The following is a 24,058-nucleotide window of genomic DNA, read 5'->3' as shown; positions in this document are numbered from 1 at the left end:
TATTAGACCATTAAAATGTGTGCCAAAGAAGGATTATGTGCAAACATGGTAACCTGCATTCCTTTCCTTCCTAAGCACCTCACCAGTGTATGTGTGTAGTGTGTTTGAGAATGAAAAAAGAAACAGGACAAAAGGTCCCCAATATGCATTTCTATAGGGTCTTGGTCTCGTAAAGTACTTTGATTAATGGTGACTGTGCATTATCCTCTGAGACATTGTTGATTGCATTATCCTCTGAGACATTGTCGATTTATAAAGTTCAGAGATCGTTATAGAACAACATTTGACTGCAAAATCCCATTACTGACTAATCATTTCAGAGAGAGGTTCCATTTAGGTTATTCATTCCATGCACGCATTTACTTAAAGACCTTTGTGTGTTAAGCTGGGACATACTCTAAGATGGTAACATAACAGAATGAATGTGTAAGGTAAGAAAGAGAAGTGAAAAGACCATTTGACCACTTGTGACTTTTGTGTAGGACAGGGGCGTTTTCTACACAAAATACAGTCTAAAAGCCACACGAGAGAAGGCAGTGACTGTGATTGGCTGATTACCTCAGTGGACTAACGCCGACCCATCACGTTCATAACAACTGCCAATTACAAAATATAACTCACTCATACAGATTTGCAGGTTTGGTCACTGGTGAAACACTAATGTCAACTATTTTACATTTTGGCGAATTGGTGGCAAATTTGTACCTTTTCATACATTTGTACCTTGCTGGTGGTTATTTAGGTGTGGGGTTATGGGTAGACCTTCATGCTTGCTTTTTTTCTAAAAAGAAATGTAAAAATAAAAATTTAAACACTTCAGATCATACGAATTTAGACAAATTTGCCAAAATGTAAAACCGTTACAAACTCTCAAAAAAATTCTCATGATATCGGGTTGTTTCAGCTCAGTTAAATTAATGCTTCATCTTCATACTTGCAGCCTTCATGACACTGAAAAGAATGACTATTAGTAATAATAATAATAACAATCTTCCATTTATCTTATCACTCCCCTTGTTTTTAGAGGGCACAGTCTTTTTTCCTCCATCAAGAACTCCCCCTTACACAAAGAAAGACCCATCTCACTCTCTTTCTCCTGGACTAAGTATGAATGACCAGTATAACCTACATTTCCATCTGACTGCCAGCAGTCAGGATGCATCCACTCAGCCACACATTAGCACATCTGTGACATATGCACAGCCATCCAGTCACCTCCCCCAGAGCCCCTGGAGCCACATGGATGTGTGTGTGCTCAACTGAACATGAGGTCTATATCAACTGTATGAGACCACAGTATCAACTGCAAGAGTGTCACGAAGGACACAACCCACACGCACTCCAATCAATAAGCGAGGCTCCAGGAAGGCTGATTTGGTCGACAGCAAACTTTATGGGGAATTTTAGCTCTGTTTCACACCTCAGTGAGTTCAGAGATGCTCAAATTCTGACAGAGAGACAACCAATTAACCTTTAGGTCTTCGGCACAATGCTGCGCGATAACGCACATGCACACACCAACAGACCACCTGTGCTCATCTCTAATGCTGACGGCTTCTGTGAGACTCAATGAGAATATGAAATCTCAGTCAGAGCAATCTCAGTTTTTTCTCTGAAGCACTGCAACAGATGTCGAAAGGGTACAAATGCCAGAGGAAATCCTAGCAATTATTATTTATTTTTTTACAATTTTTGCTTTGCTTTAGTTATGCACAGCCTATAAGAAGCACATATATCCATCAATCCATCCATCCATCCACATGTACATGTATGTATACTGTAGATATAATATGTGTAAATAGAGCTAGACAGATGGTTTTTTTTTGGTCCATAAAATAAAAAGTCAGTAGGATACAATGTTGTTTTGGACCTTTCTTTCTTTCAATCAAATCAAATCAAATCAAACAATCAATCACTGAAAAAAAAGAATATCATACAGGTTTGTGACAACTTTAGGGAGAGTACATGATGACATGAATTTTTCTTATTTTTGGGTGAACCATATGTGTAGATTTGCATCCGTCGTAAACAGTGAATGTGGCAGTTAATATCGTTTTTTCTGTGATTGCGTAGAAGTGTGTGCGTGTGTGTATGGTGAAACCTGCAGGCGGTGTGCTTTGATGGTAGTCCCAAATCCACAGCAGCAGACGGTGCATCCCGCAACCATGCAAATTCCTGTGTTCTCATTGGTTCCCTTCATCTCCCCAAAAACCCCTATTAATTATTCAGAAATGTTAGAGAGAACTCCTAGTGAGCAACACTCTGTTCTCTGTGCTCAAACCACTGCTTATGAGTAAATGTCCCATATCTTCAACCTACAGTCTGTACAGACACACACAACTCACATGTTGGTCTTCATTGTTACCAATCCATGTTTTCCATAGTTTTCCATACATTAAAGTTTTTGGAAAGACATACTTTATTGTCCATCATCGAACATAAAACATGTAGCTTGATGCTACACAAAACTGGAAATTTCACACTAATCATTAGATATAAGATGAGGGGGAGTTGAACAAGGGGAGTTCAAAATATGGGGATGGTTGTCACCTAAATTAGCTTAAAACCTTGAAGTGAGTTGTGGTGAGGATGCTCCTGGACAGAAAGGCTGGATTGATGATTCGTCCTTTATCTCTCTCTCTCTCTCCCATCCCCCTTATCCCTCTCTCTGTCTTTCTCTCTTTGTGTTGCCTCTATGTGCTGACGAATGCAATGGCTTAAAAAACTGCACTACTGAAAAACTTAATTGAACTGACACGCTCTGCAACACAAGTATAACTTTTCCACTGTTTGTATTTTTGTCGACATAATGCATTTCCTACAAGTTCCAGTATCTACAGCAAAGCAGACTGTAGCTGGGGGGAAACTACTAATCCTGACCTTTAAAATCTTGGGTTGACCTTCGGGGATGAACTCTTTCTTCTTTTGATTCATCTATTTGGGTATGCATTGACCTCCAGCATTGGAAAGTAACTAAAAAGACTATTGTTTTCAAATAGTATAGATTTTCTATTAACAAGCTATTTGTTCCAAAAAGTAGCAATTTGTCACAATATATGGTGTATGGAGCATTACAACCATGCTAGTCAATAACTCCAGTGTCCACGCTCAACGCAGATGATTTTTTCTACAGTCCAGGTTGGGTTAAAATTTTTACTTGCACTGCCAAAAATTTAATTGGCCCCCAACACTAAAAAAGAAATCAATAAATAAAATAAAGTAGGTCTGGTAATTGTTTTTGACCCATGTAACCTTAATAAAAAGGTTATGACACCAAAAACTACTAGCCTAACTATAATAAATAATCGAATTACAAGCAAAAGTATATAAATACAATAGAACAAACATACAAATGAAATAAACAATGCTTTTCAGGTTGGTCTAACAGTAGATTTTAGGTACAGAAATTAAATAAAGTAATAAAATTTAAAAAAGTACCCAGACCCAGACGGCGAAATTCTGAAGTGTGCATACGTTGAACACTTTACTATCCCATGAGGCCACAGAAAGGACTTGTGAATGGCAGTGAAGTGACGCCAATGTAGTACGTCCAGGTTACATTCATACTGCACACATTGATACTACATAAAACATACTAGCATTTTATTTATTTTTTGGTTGTGAAATGATTACTTATTCAAAAAAATACTTACTTTAAAGTATGTGATTTTAGACGCAGCCTATGTTTACGAGGAAACTCGCAATCTGGGCACTTTGCCATAATTTTGCACGATTATGTCCGTTCAAGAGCAAGAAGACATGAAACTCGCTGACTGAGATGCCGCTTTCTGGGTGTGTGCATTGGATGCGTGTTGAGCAACTTCTCAAACAGTGCTCGATTACTGAATTGAATTATCTTTTGCATCTTAAGCTTAAATATAAAATTTGCAAGGCTTAAAAATACGTGCAAATGATAAACCTTTGTGACGATGCAGCACTGGTCCGATCTGGCAAGTGACAGTTCCGTCCACTGTCCCGAGCATCATAGACAGATGATTCCCTGACACACACTATGGGGTTAACTATGGTCTGTACAAACTAAAAAACACATTTGCCATGCACACACACGGACAAGGTAGGTTCACAGCAGCAAGATAGATTTTATTCTTCTCCACAATACAGATTTAATGTACCAGAGCTAAGAGCCTTTCAATCAATTAGTTTCAATCAACTAATTATATACAAACACAATTATAACATCCCAACAACAACTACACTAGAACACAAGTATACTCTGATATACCAAAACACTGTTTACCCAGTGTGGCTTTACTCCTAGATTACACTAATGGACTTGATTTGAAGTCAGTGCTTACTCATCCCAACAAAAGATCTTTATCAAAACACAACATCCAATCTAACTGATCTAAAACGCATTTTAAAAGGTACTAAAGTACGGTTTATAATCATAATCGTATAGTTTTTTTTTACTGGTGACCTGAGATTCTCTTCTGTGTTTTTTCTCTCACTTCCTTACGGGCAAGTGAGAAACTCACCAAAACCCATTTATTTGTTACATCAAGACTGCAATTGCATTTTGGCTGACTTACCAAAGACCTTTATCAAACACTTACAAAGAGTTCAGATTGCAAGACTGCTGTGCTGACTCATACTAGACTGAGGAATCACTTAAATCCTTTGGCTCATTGGCTGCCAGAACTAATCGCAGGATCCTCCATTTTTAAATGTCTTCACGGTGTTGCACCAAACTACCTTAGCAATATGATAATGAAACACTTGAGACCAATGTGTAAAAAACAGCAGGTGGGCTGAATGAACATGCAAATTCAATCTCTGACAACAGGCAGGAATACAGCGGTTACCCCGGCTACTATAGTACACAAAGTGCTGCCCAACTTTCTTTCCAACTTGCTTGTTATAGAGAAGAAAGCAAATAAAACATGTTTCAAACAGCCTTTCAGATTTTTGTAATGACTATGGATTAATCAAACACCACCAAATACAAGAATATTAATTTGTAAGTGCCACTAATTCGTAGTTTTATGTAACAGCTCTAGGCATGTGACCAAAAGTTTGAATCTTATTGGTTTTCTTCGCAATGCGATGAATACCTCTCTGTACAAATTTTTTTTTTAAAAACATAAAAGTTGCATTAATGGCATGCGAATGTTCATGTGGGCCTAAACAGACATTAACATTAGTCTTGTTGTAAACAGGCCTTTACACTTGCTTGTACATAAAACATGGCCGGATATATCAGTCTTTAAATTCACTGTTGTCTCAAATTGTGAAAAACAAGCAAATAGATTTTTTTATTCTGTCTCACACAGAGAGCCTTACTGTCAAAGATACCATTTTACAAATGTAATATGATCAATTTTCTGATAATTCTTTTATTTTTGAAGTACGTGTTACCACTACGGATATGCATTTATTTTCAGTAATTCAACAGTCTGTCGCAAATGAACACTTTAAAAGCTTATTATTGCTTATTTAGAGAGAACAATGGACAATATTTCAGTTCATCATGCATAACAGGAAATATATTAAACAACACCACATAATGTCTCTTGATCGTATCTTAGCATAAAGGAAACGTCTTCTAGATAGATACTTTCCTCTTTCTCTCTTAATCACAGACAGATAAGTGGATTTATCTGAACCGATACTGAAACAGATAATCTTGTCAAGGTGAATCAAATCAGAATCGGCCAAACGACCCGACAACATGCACATTAGATGCAATGACGCAATCACTGTAATGATGTATCCAATAAAAGAAATCCCAACTGTGTGTCCTAGACTTAAATTAAGCACATGGCTTGTTAACAAAGGTGCAGAGTCATCGCGGTGCACTTGCTGTGCTAGATCACTACGGCTGATTTACTCAAGTGTTGTTCCCGGTGTTGGTCCGTCACCCCTGTACACACAAGCACAGCAGGGTTAACGAAACGTCTTAGACTCTCGTCGAACGTCTGCCACATGGACTAAAGGAGATGACGGCTCTTGGTACAGAGAGCACAATAGCTATTCAGGCAGAGCTGCCCTCAGAACAACTCACAATGACTCAACAAAGAGGAACAGAAAGATGAATAGACAGAGCGAGGCGATGCGGGAGTGACAGACACAGCCAAAAAGATTTTCAAAAGTGTCACTTTCTCAGCACAGAGGCATGGAAGAGCAAAGAACAATGATTTCAGAAAGACTTAGGAAATAGTCTGGAAATATGAGGCTCTGAAACAACCAAAAACTTTTCTCTATGGCAGAACTGAAGAGCATGTTTGAGGGATTGTGGGAAAGGAATTCTAATTATGCAAAACTATAGGAGAAAGACATTCCCAACGCTCAACGCAGCAATATGAGGACATATGTTAGTGGTGCAGGACACCCATGCCTGCCCTGGACAAGACCTTTAGCTGCAGAAATAGACACAGAACAATGTGTCTTTATCACGATGACCACAAAGCCACCGTACTGACGGAACAAAGCTTAAGTGTTGAAGACACTTGCCTGAATGACACGGGTTAATCAGCAAAAATACGTCAATGGCCGCAATGACGCAACCTGTACTTGCCTCTCCGCTAAGGAAGACTCAGTGCTGCTCTCCGTTCAAAAAAACAACTGACATCATCCCTCTCTCCTACACACTGTCCATTTCTTGTAGGTCAAGTTATGTGTGAGATTTCACCACAAAAGTATAGAGTATTCCAGTCGTTAGACAGCATGACAGTGACTTCCTTGTGTTACTACAGAACACTGCAGCAAATTAAAATAATAACCATACCATACATATACATACATGACAAAATACAGTAAAAACAGTAATACTGTGAAATATTATGTTAATATATTTTAAAACGTAATTTATTCCTATGATGGCAAAGCTGAATTTTCAGCATCATTACTCCAGTCTTCAATGTCACATGATCCTTTAGAAATCATTCTGATATGCTGATTTGCTGCTCAAGAAATATTTATTATTACCAATGTTGAAAGCAGTGGCATGGCTTAATATTTTTGTGAAAACAGTAATACATTTTTTTTCAGGATTATTTGAATAACAGAACAGCATTTATTTGAAATATGTTTTGTAACTTTATGAATCTCTTTGCTTTCAATATAATTGATATATTTTGATCAATATAATGCATGCTTGCTGAATAAAAGCATTAAATTGGTAGTGTATATTATTATTAATAATATTAACAGTTAATATTAATAATAACAATATATCCAACATTATATTGCATTTTTATAATTATTATTTGATTAACATTTTTATTTCAATTTCAATGATGTTAAAAATGTACATATGGATAACATAAGAAGCCACACCCTTAAATGAGAACCCAACCTACATTAAACGTCTTCCTGTATATCACAGCATTCTCAATTTCCCCCTTCAGTGCTCGGACACTCACCAGGTAGTGTGGAGATCGAAGGTAGGAGAACATGTCTCCTGTGGATCTGGGGCCAAAACCGGCCCCCGCTGAGAAAGTGAGGTCCTTCTTGAAGCAAGAGGGACAGCAAGCGATACAGAGAGGGCGGAAGAGAGAAATAAGGAATCAGAGACAAGAGTCAGTAACGGCTTTCTAACCCAAAGCCACAAAGAGGCAGGCACTAGGTGCTTAAAGAGAGCATCTTAGTAGGTTAAATATAGAAGCAGTAGCGTTCTCTTTAAATAGGTTCACTCATTAGGACACCGGTCTTGACTATTGTAGAGTAAAAGAGAGAGAGTAAAGCAACCACTGAGAGAAATCATGACAGGGTGGCCTTGTACGCTGAGGGTCTTCCAACAGAGGTCAGAGGTTACAGCACTAGAGATCAATGGAGATGCAGTTCACACGCTCCACAGAGAAACGGTGGGATTTCAATCGCCATGGTTCCTGTTCATGAGTCTGTCAGGGTGTAAGTTTGAAGCTCCATTCACACTGACAGTGATTAAATCACTAGAGGTCACCAAGTTACTGTGCTGTTGGTTGCTTTTGGACGTTTCAACTCGACTGCAGTGTCAGGTGGCAAATCACATGAACTTCACTGACCAAACTCCCACTGGTAGTTGCCAATTTTATATTTCCTAACGAATTTAAGTCTGCTAAACTTTGTTGGATGACAATTAATGACTGATCACTGTCAGTGTAAAGGCTTTTTTTATTATAAAGGCCTATTTTATTATAATATCTACAAGTACACCCTGTGTAGGTTGATGCACTCTGAAAAGTGAAAACACAACAGTGCTATCAAAACATTGCTCTGTTTATTTGAGCACCCTAGCCAGTCTGACATAGCAACAGTGGCTGAACCAATAGCGTGAGTTTGGGGCGGGGTATTTTTTTCTTCAACCAATGGCGGACGAGGGAAGTGTTTGGGGAAACCTGTTTGAAAACAGTCAAAGCCTGCCTTGAGTCAGCAGTTTTGACATTTCATTGGCTGGGCAGTTGCCATGCAGGGCTTTGAACAAAGAACAATTTTGTGAGTGCCCTGTGTGCTTAGTCAAGCTATGCCATAAGTCTTCTGCTGATAATTTGCACACGGTCACGTCGACTCTCGTGCCCAATACATCACACCCACTCACAACCCCACTCACTGAATAATGCATATAGTGATTACTGTGTGTGGCTGAGCCTGAGAGAGACTGGTGTTTACAATTCTCTAAAATACAACCAAAGTCCCCTTTAGGGGCAGCCATTTTCGCAGCTTTAATAATTTTATGGACAAAACAAAAAATATAATCTATTGTGTTTCATAGAACAAAAATTCAAACAGGCTTTGATTGACATGAGGGTGAGTAAATGAGGACAGAATTTTCATTTTTAGATGCACTATATAAATAAAGTTTTAAAATAAATATCTCTCACATGCTCATGCCGAAATGGCCACTATGGAGATTACAGATATGAATGAGAGGGTGAATCAGGTTAATTAAAAATTAAGACACTCTAAATGCTTATGCTTTTATCAAGCCTCTCCAGCTTTAAACAACACGATAAGAAAAAGGGCAAGGTTAAAGCGTGACCGGCAATCTGCACAAGACTACTGTACAAAAGAATGTGTTCATGTGTTATCACTTCTGCAGAGGTGTGAGTATTACCAAGTCTGTCATAGTGATTATAAGAACTCAACACTTGTCCACCAATTCAACACTCAACATTTCAAGAGCTCTCTTCCTATCTGCTGCTTTATTTTTTGCACTTTCACCTTCCATCAAGGTGACCCACATAGAACCATCCCTACGTGCAAACATATAGATTTTCCTGTGCAGAGCTAAGCCAGCATTAAACCCATCACAGAAACCTCCAATCAGACAGTTACATATACAATTTAGCCTCAGGGAATTTTGTAAGCTGGATTTCTATTATTTCAACTATCCTTCAGTGCTACATTCATAAGAGCGCTTCAGAGACGTCGTTGACATTCTTTAGGTCAATCAAAAGTCATGTGATCATTTTAGAGCTCAATCTAGTTAACAACAACAACAAGACTGAGACAGGCACAGACATAGAGGAAATAATACCACTGTGAGGAACAAAAAGCCAGACAAAGACAGGAAATGAAGTCAGACATAAGTGTTGTCTGGGGTACAGGTGAGAGACGGCTGCTCAAGTAAACAAAGTTGATCAAAAGGCCTAAATAACATAAAGCATGGCCTTTGTTTCAATATTTACATTTATTCGTTTAGCAGATACAAGACAAACTCCATCATAAACACATTTCCCATGATCCTTTGCAATTACGTCATACTCTCAGCCTTAAGTTTTGTTTGAGGCACCAAGTAGCAAGTTACCTAGATAATCACAATCAACACTGTTAAGTCTGCTTTGTTCTATTATGTCTATGAAATAGTCTGTACTTATTTTACAGACAGATATTCTGACGGTGGTTGGTCGCTTTGCAGTGGCTGACGTGAAGCTGGATTCCGCAGTGTTTTCAGAATGATTTTACATCAGACAGGTCATGGAGAACTTTTGCAGAGTACCCAAAATCTCTCTAGACCTTGAAAATTCAAGAGAAAGAATGAGAGGAAAAGCAGAAGAGAAAGAGGCACCCACTAAAAACTTCTGCATTAGCTGTCATGCAGCTTACGTTACATGCAGCCAACTGATGATTAACTAACATCACCATGTCCCAGCACTTCAATAAACTCTTAAAGGTGCTCTAAGCGATGTTGGGTGACGTCACTTCTTGTTGACGTTCAAAGTATTGTCAAACGAAACAGAGGCTAGCTCGACCCTCCCTCCTCCTCATCTCGTCCCCTCCCCCTCCCTCCCTTCTGTGCTTCCTGAAACAGGCTTTTCCGATGTAAATTCGGGACTTCGCGCGTTCCTTCTTTTCCCTCTTCTTTGCTATTTGTTAATCGGAACGTCGTCTCTTTGGTCGTGTGTCGGCCATATCAAAATTCAAGAGAATATAATTCTAACGTTAGTCGTTGTCTACGACATCTCTCCTCTAGCTAACTTCCCTCTTCATGCTTCTCTCTCCTCCACTCCCCACACCCCCCTTCATGTGCACGCGCACTAACCCCCCCAACCCCCACCCCCACCCCCACCCCCAAATCATTCTTGTCGGTTATTGGCTGGAACACTGTTTGTTATGTTTCGTGGTCCAGGCTGGGCCAGTTTGTTTTTGTTGCCGTTTGTGGAGCCTGGGCTGTCTACAGAGATCGCGTTTTTTTACAGTGTGTTCAGGGAACAGGCAGCTAGCGGATAGTGAGGAGATGTTTGCTGTATGTGACAAAAAATGTTTCAGCCTAAAAAACGCGTGACATCGCTTAGAGCATCTTTAACTGGCACATTACACACTGCTCTTCAGTGTTATGTCCAGTCTGCATACATAAGTTCAAATCCTAAAGATCAAGCTTGTTCGTCACCATTCTTAGTCTTTTTTTACGTTACAGTCGATAGCAATATAAGAACAAAAATAGTTCCTCCGGAAGCCAGAGTTACGTAAACAAGGGAGACGACAACAACATTGTCATCTGGATTATGGATTTTAAATCTGATTTACCCGTTTTGCCCGGGAGGGGAATGACCTGTTAAGATGTCAAACCACCACAACAAATCAAGACATGTTCTTATTCATCTTGAAATGTTTGCTCCTGACTCAGGGTTTTGAATCACTATAGGAAGAGAAGAAAATGAGACTCCTCAGACATCATTTGGTGCCATGAACAATCAGGTTTGAGTCTCAGAGTGCACAGACCACAGACTGTCTTCACGAAAAAATCCTGATTGTTCATGTAAATAGCAAATTGTCGTTGAGTGTCAGTAAGGCGGTCTATGTGTCTGTGTCGTCCCTGTGTATGCGTCTCTTCCAGTATCTCAAACATAATTTTGCTCTATTTCACTTTGTCCCTCCTACACATTTAGCCTCAAACAGATATCAAAACTAGTATTTCACATCTGTCAACTCAAATTCATCTGTGACATTATGCCTTTGGCTGACTGACTGGATGAGAGTATTTTAGCTGAAACGGAATGGTAAAGAGACATGGAGGCTCTTCACCCCCCTTAGATGTCTGATAATGTGGCTTTTGTCAGTCATTCAGCCCTTTGGAGGCCTCTAGAGTCTCATTCTCTGTCTAGTTCAGTGATGACAACACTTCCCCTGCAGTTGCCTTAGATTCAGCAAGCAACTCCAGGAGGTGAAGCTAAAAGCAGACATTTAATTCAGAAAAGACTGCTGTGATTTCAAAGCCAATAATTGGGCTTTCGGCCACTTTGTGCATGTGTTTATGGGATTCAATTTTATTACTCCGGGGCTTGATACTTATAATGACACAGCATGAAATTTAGAGCACACACACACAGGCCTAGTTAAGAGACCTGAATCTGAAGCTGAACACAAGGCAGTTCCGCTGTTCCGAGTTATTGTTTGGGAAAAATTAAAGTTGCGTCCCAAATGACGCACTACACTATGCACTTATACACACGTACTTATGCACTATACTCATCCGTGTCTGAATTTTATATGGTTATTTTGTCATTCGACAGTCCGATGCCCCTCCCCCTCCGCTACGTAATTAAAGTTGCGACAGTTGAGTTGAAGTTAATTAAGTGCATCATCCGGGTATTTAAAGTGCACTTTTCAGTGTGAATTTTAGTGTGAACACACTATTCACACAATTTATACTTGGGAGTCTTTTCTGGCTGACATATGACTTCAAGATAATATTCCTGACTTGAATATTCAAATTTCAATTTGACCATTTCTACTTCACTATTGCTTACTCACAAACACTTACATTTTCAATAACTAGGGGTGCACAATATATCAGAAACACTGTTTTCTGCAAATATTAGTGATTCGCAACTGGTCGATTTAATTGTTTGAGGTCATTCATCAGATTTTTACATTTATATTAAGTAAGATAAGTAATCTTTAAAAACACTAATTTAATAACAGTGCAGCAAATTTCTAAATTAATATCCATTTTTCATACTGTGCATTGTAATGTTGCGATGCCTAAATTTACTGATTTTAGTTTACAAAACAGTTTTGGATTTAAATATCGGCATCTGTTATTGACCACAACATGAAAATAATTATCGGCTAGATTTTTAATAGTGGTACAATAACGCAAACGAAAAAAAAGCCGATAAATGTTTTTGAATCTTGTAAGAGGGACACACCATAACACAAGCGGCTCTTTGAGTGTTTGCTTTGGTTCTTTAGGCTCTCTTTGTGCCAGTATAAAGGGCCATTTTGGGGCACCCAGTGCTTACTGGCACAAACATCCACCCAAGTCTTTCTTTCCAATTGCACAAGCAGACAGCAATCCATCACACACTGCACAGAGAGAGAAAGAGATATTATGAACCTCTCCAAAAAGGACATAAAAGAGTATAAGATGAGTAAAAGGAGGTATAGAAAAACTGCCCTTTTAAGAGACAATTAACATTATTGGCTGGAACTCAATGAACACCAAACCCACTGTAGAATAAAGATTAGATTGTAGACGTAGATTAGATTGTCGTTTTAAAATCCTCACCAAATGTATGCACATACAACCATGTAACGCTAAGAGTGTGTGTCACATTCCCCTTAATCCAGTTCTTTCCCATCTGCCCCCAACCCCCTCTTCTTTATGGAGGTACCATAAGAGGCTTTTATATGGGGGTGGGTTGTGTTCGATGCAAGAAGACAAGGGGAACATGCTTTTATACTCATTTAAACACACTCCAAATCTTTCCAGGTTGGTTGACTCAGAAGCTGGCATTTTGAGAGATGTTTTTAACTTCAGGCTCTGAACTGATAAGAGCTGCAATTTCCCCAACAGCACTGAAAGAGAAGTTAGAGTGAAACGTGAGAGCTAGAAGCACTCAGTGGCCAGCGAGCCAGAGGGTGACAGGAAGGATAGCGAGAGTGGTCTTTGACTGGGGTCTTCAAACCATCTGACTAGACGGTGTGTCAAAACACAGGATCAGCCAAGCTGATTTTATGAGGATTACATGAGGGGAGTGTCTTGTTGGAAGATATCACAATCTGTCACTCTCATTGACAAGCTTCTCCCTATGTACCAGAGATTAACAACCCTTCTGTGGAACAAGATAAAACAATTAGAAAAATGTCTTGTGCTTTTTGTCCATTCAATGAATTTCAGCAGGGCACAGTGTTGTTTTGAACCCATCGACTTTCATTATATGGACCAAAGCTTGAAAAGAGTTGAAACACTTCAAATTATCTTCTTCTGTGTTCCACACATAACAAAAGTCTCAGTTGGAATGACATGAGGGTGAGTACATTTTTATTTTTGGGTGAACTATCCCTTTAAGAACTGACATTGAACCCTGACTGTTCAGGTGAGTGTATGCTATTAACTCTTTCCCCGCCAGCATTTCTGATCATTTTCACAAACTTTCATGGCCGCCTGAATATTTTGTTGTATGAATATCTGAACATGTAATATATACACAAGAACATGCTCTGCTTTAAAAAACATAAAAAAAAGCTTTATGCATTCTTTTTTTTATCAACAGGGGGGCAAGTATCATAAAAAACAACATTTTAAATAAAAAGCTGAGAAAATTGTGGAAAAAAAAGACTACGCCCGGATCGTATTCAGAACGATGATCAAAACATATATGGAGTAGATCGAGTCCATCAACATCCCCTAAGCTTGCACAGTCCTAAACTATTTCCTAGGTCGACATTAGGCGTTAGCATTAGCATTTATATGCTGTTTAATGTTTGATGACTGTTATTTTACATGTGCATAAGCCATGCTTCTATCACTTGTTTCCGCTTCTTCTTCGTCTGTGTTTTTATCCGGAGATTCTGTACTCTTTTAGAAGATGCGTAATAGCTTCCTCTACCGTATAACATGGATTGCCGGAAATTTCCATCAATGGCGGAGAAGCGTTGTATCATAAATAATAGAAAATTCTGTCAATGCCGGGGAAAGAGTTAATATTTCAAAAGCATCTCTTTATGTAATAGTGAGATTAGCACAAGCATAATCTACAGCTCAAAAAACAAATCTTTGTGATCCAAGTGGTATTTGGTGCAAGAAGGCCAAAGGGTAACACCCCGGCAGGGTTATTTGAGTGTTAAAGGAAGTGCATCATAAGGTCTCGCACAAAAAAACTGCAGACACAAACTGGCACACAAATATACACATACAGTAATAATGAAAGTGCAAACAGACAGTGGACCGAGAAAACTTCTTTAGAAATGACTTCCTGTGTCCTTCAGGAACAACTGAATCACACAAAAGCTGGCAAAAAGTGAGAGTGTACAGACAACTCAATGTACACACACACAAATGTGAAGTACTGAAAGCAGTGAAATTCTTCTCTTTGTTTTGACATGCTTGCTAAAACTAACAGCTTTGCAAATACTAACACACACACACATCTCAAAGTGACTGATAATCAAACAAAAACATGTCTGGGTCACATTTCACACAGATAGTACATGGAAAAATTCCCTTGAAACATATAGATACTGTTCAAAAGCCTGAGGTCATTAAAAAAAAAGATAAAAAAAAAAGCTCTCCTATGCTCACCAAAGCTACATTCGATTAAAAAAATACATTAAAACCATAAATAATGTGAATACTATTTTATTATATATATTTTCAGCATCATTACTGCACTCTTCAGAGTCAAATGATCCTTCAGAAATCATTCTAATATACTAATTGTGATTTAGCGTTCAAGAACCATTTCTTATTATTATCAATGTTGGAAACAGTTGAGACTGTGGAAACCTTTATACATTTTTTCAAGATTATTTGATGAAAAGTTCAAAAGAACAGAATTCATTTGAAATAGAAATTGTTTGTAACAATGTAAAAGTCTTTACTGTGACTTTTGATCGAATTAATGCATTCTTTCTGAATTAAGTATACATTTCTTAATGAACCCAAACTTTTGAATGGTAGTGCAGTCAATTTGAATCATACATGATGTTTTGTTTTTCCTTACAGCAATGACAGAAATGTTTTTGCACTGCAGTAATGAGAACTTGAGTAAAGCGTGTTTAATTGCTGTAAAAATGGCAATGAAGAAAATACAGTCCAAAAATAGGCTTCATTTTCTATAAGTAAAGCATGATTTCTTACATCTTTCTTTTGATTTTGGGTCAATCTGTCCTGGACATTTTCTTCACCTGACTATTCCTTTGCAATGGTTTGTCACAAGCATCCACAAACAGTAACTTTCGGCTTTGAAGGCATTCACCAGGTGCCAATCTTCTATGCTGGAGAGAGACATCAAACATATTATGGCCTTTCAGACACGGCAGGACACACACAGCACTGAGACATCCATCTCCACAGTGAAATCCATTTCATTAATGAACTCGTGAGGAGAAACACAGAGGAGAAGGGTCATCAGCCAATCACAGGCGAGGACAGTAGAGGCCTGTGGCCTTGTACTTCCTATCCTCTACACACACAGATGTTGAAAACTGATATGTTTAGACTAGTTAAGCACAAGTAATATTCATGGCAGGAAATAGGAAATAAAAATCCATGAGTAAGTTTGCTGACTGCAGTGTATGCATAAAAAAGTTCTCTAATATGTGAGTGGGTTGATTCTTTGTGAGTGGGCAGATCACTCCGGATCATTCTACACTACTGGTTCACTATTGTGACTGATGCACCTCAGCTCAGCAAACCGAGATGTAGAACGTTCCCTCTGACAAAAGCACTCATGCACTGCTGAGATAATGTCCAACATAATCAAAAGGTCATAAACCCCTGTGAGGGACGGGTTACCTAAGTTCAGTCAGTGACACAATGTTGTTTTCGCTCTCTCTCTCATCTGTTTGACTTCAGCTTTTCCCACAGCTAAATGTCCCTGGATGTATTGTGGCTGGTCTGAATTGGTTTAAACACCAGAAAAATGTGAAACAGGGAGAAAAGTATTCGCAGTGACATAAATTGATTCGCAAAGTTTGCTTCTTTTGTATTTGTAGATTAATTTTCACATGTTTCTATGGTATAATGGAAAAAACAATGATTAGCATTTCATAAGATTTAAAGGCTTTTACTGGCAAAAACCTTTAATATATGCAAAGAGTCAATATTTTTACAGTGTTGATGACCCTTCTTCATAACCTCAGCCATTTGCTCTGGCATGCTGGATATTAGCTTCTGGCTGATGGAGATCAATTCTTGCCGTATAGCGCTTAGAGTCTGATTGTCCATTCGCCATTTGAGGATTGACTAAAGGTTCTCTATGGGATTAAGATCAGTGGGGTTGCCTGGCTACGGATCCAAAATTTACATGTAATGATCACTGAGCCACTCTTGCCTTGTGACATGGTGCTCCATCTTACTGGAAAATGCATGGATCATCACCAAATTACTCCTGGGTTGTTGGGAGAAGCTCTTGCAGGATGTTTCAATACCATTCTTTATTCAAGGCATGTGTTTTTGGAGAGAGCCCACTTCCTTGGATGAAAAGCAACCCCACACATGGATGGTCTCAGGATGCTTCACTGTTGGCATGACACGGGACTCATGGTAGAGTTCCCCTTTTCTTTTAAGGACAATCGCTTTTCCGGATGTCACAAACAGTCGGAAGGGGGCTTCGTCAGAGAATTAATGTATCAATCCTTGCACTTCCTGCAGCATTTCAGTCTGTCCTTGATGTTTTTCTTGGAGAGAAGTGGCTTCTTTGCTGCCCTTCTTGACACCAGGCCGTTGTCCAAAAGTCTTGGTGCATATGCACTCACACCCACCTGCTGCCAATACTGAGCAAGATCTGCACTGGTGGTGACACATAGCTGTTGTAGCCAACTCCTCAGGAGGAGACAGTTGCTGGACGCTCTGTGACGTCCTGAAGCCTTTATAGTCCAGGCGTTTTAGGAAAAAAGGGTGAACAAATTGCAATAGAATCAAACTCAACTGATTTTGTATCCTCAATATGTCCTGAGTAAGGCAAAAAAAACCCAGAAGAATCCCATTAGGGGAAAGTTCCGAAAAAGACCCAAATATATCCTATTCATTCGCCTATTCATTATTTTTCTCACATGAATAGGGTAAAAAAATGAACCTTTAGATATCACCATGAAAATTACTGAGTTGTTTACTTATATCAAGACAAACAAAAAATGTATTACAAGTTTTTAAAAATTGTTTGTTAACATGGACAAACGGTGCATAATCTAATTACAGATGTGCTCATTTGCATAAATACCACAACAGGTCTAAACATTGGGTATAGCCAGGTGAAAATGTCTTGTTGAATCTTGTTGACAAATAACAGTAAAATACTTTATGTTAAGGTCTGAATGGAACCCATTTAGACTACCCATGAGCATTAATACATAGAGGCAGGAAGAAGTACTTTAGAAACCAGCCTTTATTAATTTTTAAGAGATTGGGTTTGGGGATGGGTCCATGGGACTATTTCTGGGGGACGAATCTGAGGCAAGAACAGGAGTCAATGGTAAGGAGAATGCAGAAGACAAAAGGTAAGTAAAATAAAAAGTAAATCCCCAGAAACAGTCCCACAGACCCAGCCCCAAACCCAATCTCTGCAATAAAAATTAACAAAGGCTGGTTTAAAGTACTTCTTCATGCCTCTATGTATTAATGCTCATGGGTAGCCTAAATGGGTTCCATTCAGACCTTAACATAAAGTATTTTACTGTTATTTGTCAACAAGATTCAACAAGACATTTTCACCTGGCTATACCCAATGTTTAGATCTGTTGTGGTATTTATGCAAATTAGCACATCTGTAATTAGATTATGCACCGTTTGTCCGTGTTAACAAACAATTTAAAAAAACTTGTAATACATTTTTTGTTTGTCTTGATATAAGTAATCAACTCAGTAATTTTCATGGTGATATCTAAAGGTTCATTTTTTTTACCCTATTCACGTGAGAAAAATAATGAATAGGCGTATGAATAGGATATATTTGGGTCTTTTTCGGAACTTTCCCCTAATGGGATTCTTCGGGGCTTTTTTTTCCTTACTCAGGACATATTGAGGATACAAAATCAGTTGAGTTTGATTCTGTTGCAATTTGTTCACGGTTGACCCCCATTTTGGCTTAAAACGCCTGGACTATTACTGCAGTCGAATCTCTGTCCTTGAAGTTCTCGATGATCCGGTAAATGGTTCTTTCAGGTGCAATATTCTTTGCAGTAAATGCCTTGCATGTGAGGTCATGTTGATGCAAAGTGATGATGGATGCACGTCTTGCTTTTTTAAAGGTACACTCTTAAAAACGCGGGGTTGTTTTAACCCAAATGTTGGGTCAAATATGGACTAACCCAACGTTGGGTTAAAAATGCAATTTAAAAATGGACAAACCCAGCCGTTGGGTTACATTTTTAATGTAACCAATGCAATTTGTCAATTTTTTAATAGCATTTTTGTCCATTTTTGATCTTGTCCAAAATGCAATTTGTCCATTTTTAAACTGCATTTTTTAACCCAACGTTGGGTTAGTCCATATTTGACCCAACATTGGGTTAAAACAACCCAGCATTTTTTAGAGTGTAACCATTGCAAAAGAACACAGTGCTTCTTCCCACCTTTTATAGAAGGAGCCTAGTCTGCTCTTATAATCCACTGATATAATTTCACCTGGCTAGAACTTGTTCACACTTTCCCATGTGCTGATGATATGATTAGTGAAATGATGTTAGCTGGTCATTTTGTGCCAGGCCCAAAAATGTGGGTTTTTGTGATAAGGTCTATTTGTAATTATTTAAAATGCATCTGATCACTCTGCACAATAATCTAGAAACAATGTGAATAAACACCACACCAACTGAAGTAGCAAACTTTGCGAAACACAAAATTTATGTCAAGGCTGTAGATAGAAAGATATTGCCTTTATTACTTGTCAGCAGTCTAGACATACATTCCAATCCACTTTTTAGATAACAGTAGTAAAATAGAGTACTACCCTTTTATTGGTAGCTCGATGCGCTCTACCTGACATTCCAATCCCATCTAACAACGAAGTAATATCAACCACAATGTTTAATGTCTATTTTTGACTTAACTCTACACTCAAAACAATTATTTTTGCCTCTTGTTAAATTTAATTAATTAAAATAAGCAAAAGTAACACAATTGTTTAATATTTTGTCACAACTTAATTTAATTGTGTTCAATCAACCTAATATATTTAAAACTGAAGTTCACTTTACTTAATTTGTGTGAAAACTACATGAATAATTTTTGTTGACAACTAACTGGGCAGTGGATCTGTAGTTCCCAGCATGCTTTGCAAGGGACTGCATTAGGAGGGTAAATTTAGGGGTTAAAGTGTTACTTTATGTGTTTTTCTGTAAATGGAAAGATGTTGTTAGTGTTTAATATTCAGTAATGTTAGAAACTTTCTGTAATGTTTTTGAATTTTGTGGTTACCATTATGCAGAAGAGTGGCGACTGTGTTTAGTTTAGGGCTGTGGGCACTCAGTATATACACTATACATGCATTAAACCTCATTCGCAGACCTGCATAAGTAATATTCAATATTACTCTGAAAAAGGTGGTTTTAATTCAATTGAACACTAGTAGCTTCTATCATTGGAAATAACTGTAGAGTCAAATTCGCTAAAATTATAATGTTGGTGATTTTAGGCAGGGCAAAAATTAAATGTAGTCAACCTGACAAAACTTTTTCTAGCAGGAATGACTAAATGAATTTAAGTTCATACAACAAGATTACAACAAATCATTTCGAACAAATTTGATTTTGTTGGAAAAATGTAATTCATTTTCGTGGAAAAGTTTTCCTTAATTTAATCAAGTTCATTCAACAGCTTATTTTTTTGAGTGTAATTGCCATTCCAATTAAATAAAACGCTGGATTAAAATGCTAAATAACACATAAAATGCTAAATAACACATTTTTATTTCAGAGAACATACAGTTCAAAAGTTTAGGGTATGTATGATTTTTTTTATTAATTAATACTTTTATTTATCAGTGGTGCATTAAATTAATCAAAAGTGACAGTAACAATATTTATCATGTTACAAAAAAAAATATTTTAAATAAATGCCGTTCTTTTGAACTTTCTATTCATTAAAGAATCCTAAAAAAAAAATAAATAAATAAATAAATCACAATATAACAGTTTTTACTGTTTGATTAAATAAATGCAGCCTTGGTGAGCAGAAGAGAATACTTTCAAAACCATTAAATAAAACTAATCCCAAACTTTTGAACAGTAGTGTATATCCTATGAGTGTGTGTCCGTTTGGGTACAAAATTGTCCCCAGAAGTGATTTTTCAAAACCTCCCGTTTGGATCTTAAGGACACCCTCAATTGAAAAATTGATTCATAAATAAAGCTTTTTTTTTTTTTTTTTTACTTATTAAAATGCAAAATGTTTTCTTTTAGGTTTAGGCAAGTATAATTATCTTAACATTAAATAAAAAAAAACAGAAGTCTATAGTCTGTCTCTATTTCGATTAAATGTGTGTGAAGCTAAACTTACCTCACCCTCTGGACACATTCTGCCCCGACAACATGTCAGCTGTGCTCATCGACAGCAGACAGACAGAATGAGTTCGAGACAGAGAGATGCTCTGACAGCATGAGGGTACCAAACCACCCCCACACCACCCCAAACACACATCCATTTGATATCCACTGCCATCTCTCAGCCTAAAGTCCATGTTTAGTCAAAAATAGAGACAGACAGACAGGAACAACAACAGACAGGAGAGAGAGCGAGAGATCTTTGATACATGAGTAAATATTAGATTAGGGTGAGCTGTACTGTTTTCTGCCCACTAGGATCGATGGGCCTTTATTGGGTTATCCAACTGAAGTCGGTGTGTGTGTGCTGGGACAGGAATGACAGGAATGCTTGGGCCTCCTTTACTGTCAATGCAGGGAAGGAGCTACAGGATTCGGACTGAAGCCGAACCCACACACACTTCTAAGACTCTTTTGGGCCTGTAACATGTGAGCTTAACAAAATCGTCAATGATTCAATACTTGTGAAAATAACAATGAATGTACATACACGCCAAATCAAAGGAAAACCAGCAGAAACAGACCAAAACATTAAAGAAGCTGAAGTACAATAACTGTTCACATTCACACAAAGGAAAACACCCAGCTGAGGGGGCTGAATTTAATTTCGTGCAGCTGCCTATAGAAAAGCCCCTTTCTCTGTTATAAAAGCTATTCGTAATCTTTTATTAGAGAGGTGACATGCTACTAATCCCCCGGTCAAGCGTTTGTGTGTGTCTTCTGATGGCTTATTATTATTTCAAGTTATTTGAGTCTGTCATAAAAATAAAAAAAAAGGATAAAAAAAAAAATTAATAAGGAAACACTCTAACATATAAAGTCCATTAAAGTGAAAGAGTGGGGGAGGTGAAGAATGAGAGCCGGAAAGTGTGTGTGTGTGTGTGTGTGTGTGTGCGCCTGCAAATCTGCTTCAGGGGGTGAAGATAAACTCGAGGCATAGAAAAAAGGCGAAGAATTGGGGTTCTAAATCCGTCCTCTGTGGGCCACTCTGGTGGAGTGTTGAGGCAAACAGATTTGGACCTTAATTCTTTCAGAGAGCAGATTGAAGCTGCCCGTTCATAAGCGGAGAGGAGGGATCGACGTCAAGAGGCATGCGGGCAGAGTATGTGACTTTGAGCTAAAAGTAATACAAATAGTTCCCCCAAACTGAAAATGCATAATTTACTCAGCCTTCCAAGAACGTTTAAATGGCATTCTTTATTCCAGCGTTGTTATTGGTAACTAAAACTATTAATAGTAGAGTAGAGTAGAAAAATAGAATAGAATAGAATAGAATATTGAAATAAAGCTGAAATAAAATAAAATATGAAATGAAAAACAGAAATGTTGCTTAGCAACTAACTGAAATAAAATAAGTTTGACATGAAATACGAAAATTACTAAAACTGAAATAAAAATGCATTAAAGCTAACTAAAAATATAAAAATACTAACTATAATTACTAAAAGAAAACAACTTAAAATGAAACCTGAATAAAAATAAAAGCTTATTCAAAATATTTATAAATGCTAAACTACATTTTACTCCAAAGAACATAACTGAATGAGAAAGAAGTGTGAACAGTCTTAAGTCACATGGTGCTGTTAATTGTTAAGTCTATAAAATCCATCAAAAAAAATATCCCAAAATTTTAGTTTTAAAGGCTATTTTGTGTTTACAAAATAATTATTTTCTTGGTTATTAACTTTAAAAAAAAAAAAAAACTTTCATAGGCAGAGGCGACATTTAGAAGAGAGGGGAATTTTCAGCAAATAATGCCCTACAATAAAATACAATGCTATTATGGCTTCACAAGACTTATGATATTTTGTGTTCTTAAGGGTTTGGAACCATGAGGCTCAGTAATTGATACTGAACTCCTTCTTTAAACCAAACATCATACTATAGCAAAAGATTAATGAAATTTGGAGGCCAAATATTCTTTGTAAGGGATAGTTGTTAAAGGGCTGATTAAGTAATCACATGGTTTAGTATTAGCAGTTGACCCTAATGGACAAAGCCTGACATGGACAAATCCCTCAAAAGCCCAGAGTACTGTATGTTCTTTTAAGCCCATGTATGTGTGCGCATGGTTAAGCCACTGTCTAGAACCTGACTTTGAGAAGCATCATGATTGTTCTCATTATTTGACAGCAAGAGGACGGTGGCTAGAAATCTTCTTGATGTTGTCAACCAAGATCAGTAATAATATATATCCACTCAACGTGGCATCCCAGAAGATCAGCTCAATACACATGACAAGCTACAGGTTGACAGACTCATGCTTATTGTCCTTATTGTTCACAATGATGATCCTTATGGATACCAAAATCTCAATGCGCATCTTTCCATCTCACTCACACATACAAAACGGGGGCAACAGCATGATCTAGTCAGATATGACCTACTTTCTATTCTCCCACAATCCCCTTTGTTCCCCCAGCAGCACCCTGTTTCAGAGAGAAAGAGAGAGATAGAGATAGAGAGAGAGAGAGAGAGATGGGGGAGGAGGATAGTAACAAAGACTAAACACCCAACTCCACATGATGCACCCTGGGACACTCAAAAAGCTCAATCACTCAGAAACTACTTAGTACATATTACTGTAGACTCCCCAAACTGCAGAGCCCCTTGACACGTAAGTAGTGGATTAAACAATGCATGTGTTTCATGTTTCAATTTGCTCAAAATAAGTCTTCAAAATCTCCTTATTTGTGCATTATATTAAAAAAATATAGCTTTCATTTTTAATATGGTGGAGTGAAAGCGTGCACACGCAGAGAGGCGCGTTTCAGATAGCGCTTGAACACTCAATTCAATTCTCTTTCGCATCTCCTTGTACCTGAACAAACACACACACACACAAAATTGTGTCAAAATACCCGTCTTGGCAAGTATTCTCGTAAACACAGTCATTATGTCTTAAGTGAACGTAAACAGTTGAGAAAGAAATCGGATGTGTATCATTATACTGTATCTGTGCATCAGGTCTTAAAGTGACAGCAGCCTAATAACCTGCTGCTCTCTGTGTCATTAATGTTAATAATCAAACAACAAAGCACAGCTTTAACAAAAAATGATATATAGCTTAAACAAATATTAATCTATATTTCATTTATATAGTGAACAACACTATAGTATTATTTTACATTTA

The 24,058-nt window shown here is 37.8% G+C and overlaps 1 protein-coding gene across 8 annotated transcripts in view; it reads right to left on the bottom strand.

Moving 5' to 3' along the window:
• Positions 1-24,058, bottom strand: part of arhgap12b (Rho GTPase activating protein 12b) — a 57,140-nt gene that overhangs the window by 21,814 nt on the left and 11,268 nt on the right. The gene's annotated exons all lie outside the window — the stretch shown is intronic.

Source organism: Rutilus rutilus (assembly GCF_951802725.1).
Source record: "Rutilus rutilus genome assembly, chromosome: 16".
NCBI lineage: Eukaryota > Metazoa > Chordata > Actinopteri > Cypriniformes > Leuciscidae > Rutilus > Rutilus rutilus.
This window is presented reverse-complemented; position numbering and strand designations above follow the sequence as displayed.